Genomic DNA, 4,244 nt, shown 5'->3' with positions numbered 1-4,244 from the left:
ATTTCTGGGAATGTGAGAAGCTTTGGATGGCGCACATTGTTTTACACAGGCCGTCCAAGTGAGGACTAGAATCTATACACCAACAAACGCTGCATCCCTGTATGCCAAATAAAGATATTTACAGCCCAAGCCTGTGTACGTCTACTCAGAAGTAAGTCCCACTGATTTCAGTCTGACTTACTCCTGGGTATAGGATTGCAACCTTGCCATGTGAACTTAGCCATGGGATCCTAACCCCTTGATTTCAACAGTATATATTTCCATATCTTTTTGTGTGGGTTCTCGCAGTCCTCTGTGCAACCCTCTATTTTATGCTATTGCAAAACTTTTTAAAACAAAAAACAAAAAACCCGGAGAGGTTTGAGCACCTTCCCATAGAGGAGGGTAATTTTTTAAAACTTTTTTTAAAGGTCAGAAGAAAGACGATTTTAACGGCCATACTCTGAATACGCCCGATCTCGTCCGATCTCGTCAGCTAAGCAGGGTCAGGCCTGGTTAGTACTTGGATGGGAGACCACCTGGGAATACCGGGTGCCGTAGGCTTAGAGCGGAAGGCAATGGTAAACCACCTCTAAATACCTCTAACAATGAAAACCCGATGAATATATCCAAAACAGATTCATGGGGTCTCCATAAGTCGTAATCGACTTGAAGGCATATAATAACAAATCCCCCTCCATAACACTGGAGTTTAGGCTTGGGTTGTGAAGATCTATTTGCTTTGTCTACCTTGAATTTACTGACAAAGCTGTTGAAAGCGAGGCAAGAGCAACCCCTATCTGGTTCTCTTTGCATACCTGAAGGGAGATAGAGACAGAGGCCTCTAGGATGGTTAAGCTGTCACTTGATCTGTACTCAGCTTATCTTCCTTCCCTGCTAAACTGACACTCTCAGGGAACTGACCTCACCTCTCGCTTTCCTGCCTGTTGACCTCTTCTTCTCTGACCACAGAGACAGAGAGATATCTTCCCTTGTCTCTCTCCTCTAGCATGGGGGCAATGACCAAGTCTGGCCATTGCACCTCCAACTTAGGCTGCAATCCAATACACACTTACCTGGGAGTAAGTCCCCTAGAACTCAATGGAACTTACTTCTGAGCAGACATGTGTTGGATGGCAGCCCAAGATAGTTAGCTAGAACTAATGTCTCTCCTATATTTCTATTTTTTCCCCTTATTTTAAAACGAGTCTAAAGTCTCAGTGATTCAAAGCAAGATAAAAGCTTTCCGCCTCTCAGGTAAACCACACACTCACGCTTCATAGAAACGCAGAGCAAGCAACGCTGAGCCAAACTCTGCTAATTTACCAATAATCTAACTAAAATAAGTAGTTCTTCACAACGTTAACACGACACATGGACTTTCCTTAAAGAATTCCCTTCCACAAGATGGGAAGGCGGCCAGCAGCTTAGAAGGCTTGAAAGGGGGAGTTCTCAGACAAACTATTAGCAGCTGTTGGCGATAGGAAAACTACATGGAGCTTCCATATTTAGAAGCAGTATACCCCCGAGTTCCAGCTGCTGGGGAAAAATTATGACATTCTTATGCCCAGCTTTGCTCCAAGGAGTTCAAAGCGGCATTCATCTCAGCCTTTCACACATCTATACAGGACACCCACCTCTCAGCCTCATCAACGTTTCAGCCTAGTCTACACCACAAGGTTGTTGTGAGGATAAAATGGGAAGTGTGTGTGTGTTTACTGTTACAGCCCTGTACGCTGTCTCCAACTCCTTGGAGGAAACGCAGCAGAGTGTTTGATGAATCAATATTTTGAAATGGACTCCTCTGCTGTTTCTCTTGTCTTTGTATGTGTGTTTTCCTGTTTCCTTTTAAATTAGGATTTCTTGAGTCGTTGTGTGGGTATGATTTATAATTGTGTGTCTGCTGTATCCACGCAGTGCATTCACACAGAGATATCTGTGGTCCCCCCCCTTTCTTTTTCTTCAAACAGCAAAAGATGGGGATTGAGTCAGTTCCTGTGGCTCGCCAGATGTTGCTGGACTCCAACTTCCATCATCCTTGCTCACTGGTCATGCTAGCTGAGGCTGATGGGAATTGGAGTCCAAGAACCTCCCACACCTGATTTAGTTCAACAAAACAAGCTTTTTAATTGCTTGTTAATATGTTTTTTTAATAATGTTTTTAACCCTTTTAGTTTTAATGTATTTTAAGGCCTGTTTTTATGATGTTTTAAAGTGTTTTTAGCGCTTCTGTTTGCCGCCCTGGGCTCCTGCTGGGAGGAAGGGCGGGATATAAATAAATAAATAAATAAATAAATAAATACATACATACATACATACATACATACATACATGCCGGATAAAAGGTTAGAAAAGGGGATTCCTTTGTGCTCCTGTAGTAGGCAGGATGACATTTAGGAGTACAGGAAGCTGCCTTATACCGAGTCAGACCTTTGGTCCACTTAGCTCAGTATTGTCAACAATGGCCGGCAGCAACTCCCCTGGGTTTCAGGCAGGAGTCTCTCCCAAGCCCTACGTGGACACGCCAGGGATATGAACCTGGGACCGTCTGGGTGCAAAGTAGACGCTTTAGCACCAGGTTGGAAAGGACCTTTATCTCTCTGTCCCACGGTTTCTCAAAGGGAGTAACAACTATGATTTGAACGACGGATTGTGATCTGATCCCTTTAAAGCAAAACTGCATACCAGCACGAAGAAATTGATTTGCAATGTGCGTTCCAACCAACGCATCTTTTTTTTGGGGGGGGGACCTACAGTTCGACGAATACTAGCCCTCAGTGACCTAGAGACTGTAATCTTGCTCCTGTTGGAATTAAAGGAGTTGGATCCAGACCCAGATTGCAATCCTAACTCGATTGACCTGGGAGTAAGCCCCACTGAATTCATTAGGAGTTTCTTCTGCATAGACATGGTTAGAACTGCGTTGTAGGTCATGCTTAGAGTAGACCCATGGAAATCAAGCTGCTCACGAATAACTTGTCCCATTGGTTTCCCTGGATCTGCTCTAAGCATGATTGAAGTCCGGCTCCAACCTACGATCCTCTAAACCTCGGCACTTCTCGAGAAAGGGATCTTGGGGAAAGAGTCTGGAGAACTTCTGCCAGTTGATACTGGATTATAAAGAGCAACGGTTTTACACGCTGTAAAGCTGATCCTTTTCTCTTAGCTATATTTCTTATTGCCATTCTTCTGGTTTTATTGTGATTTATATTAGTGTGTGTGTGTGTGTGTTATTGTGATTTGCATTATTGTTGTTTACTCTGTTTTAAGTCTTATATTGTGTAATTTTATTTTAACGTTCATGCATTTTTCACCCTGGGACCTTCGGGTGAAGGGCAGATTATAAATACTCCCGTCGTATTTATAGTGGTAGCGGAACTGGTTTGCATGCAGATGATCCCAGGTTCAATCCCTGGCATCTCCAAGTAAAGCTGGGAAAGACCCCTGTCTGTCCATCCTGGAGAGCTGCTGCCAGTCAGTGTAGGCAACACTCAACTAGATGGACCACTGGTTTGGCTCAGTTTAAGGCAGCTTCCCAAGTTCCTGACAATATGTTGAGTTCCATGGAGCAGGTGGTTAATGATGGCACAAGGTTATTACTTCCGAGTAGGACGAGGAGACTTTTGTGTTGCTGTTGTGCTTTCTCATCTCCCTTGGAATAATTTCAGTGGTCGGCTAACGGTCCTGAACCACCAAAGCAAGGATTCTGTAGGCAGGATCTGTTCAGTTAATATTTAATTAATCAAGGTTCAGAGTTCCTGAGTAGGCGCTCTTGCATTAGAATTGAAGGAGCAATTCGATGGGTTAAATCAAGATCCACCCAGCGCAGCCTTCTTTGCAAAAATCCAAGTGACCAGAAGGTACTGGGTGGTCTTGACCTGTTGTCCGGCTTGCAGAGCTGATTGGGTTGTTGGCCCTTCTGTGTTAGAGACGATTGAAGATGTTTGGGTGCCTGAGGTGGAAGCTTGAAATGGAAACCAGGACAGCGTCAGTGACAGGGCCTTTTCCGTGCGGGTCCCAGTAGATTGCCAAATGACTGCTTGCCTTCAGATATGCAGAGGAAAACCTCTTCGTTCCATCAGGCTGTTTATTTTTGATGACCGTTGGCTGGAGTATCTTTCAATATCATTAGACCGCGTGCGTGCGTGTGCGTGTGTGTGTTGGCTGTCCTTCCCTTCCCTCCCTCTCACTTTGGTTAGGGTTGAAAATACAGGGAAAAAGTCACCTGACTTCTCCCCCTGATCCTATGCATGCCTAACTCAGAG

General features: G+C 44.5%; 1 pseudogene; it reads left to right on the top strand.

Annotated features, from left to right (window-relative positions):
• Positions 1 to 427: 427 nt before the first annotated feature.
• On the top strand, positions 428 to 543 carry LOC133370174 (5S ribosomal RNA; annotated as a pseudogene).
• Positions 544 to 4,244: the final 3,701 nt, after the last annotated feature.

Source organism: Rhineura floridana, chromosome 14, assembly GCF_030035675.1.
Source record: "Rhineura floridana isolate rRhiFlo1 chromosome 14, rRhiFlo1.hap2, whole genome shotgun sequence".
NCBI classification, from domain to species: domain Eukaryota; kingdom Metazoa; phylum Chordata; class Lepidosauria; order Squamata; family Rhineuridae; genus Rhineura; species Rhineura floridana.
This window is presented reverse-complemented; position numbering and strand designations above follow the sequence as displayed.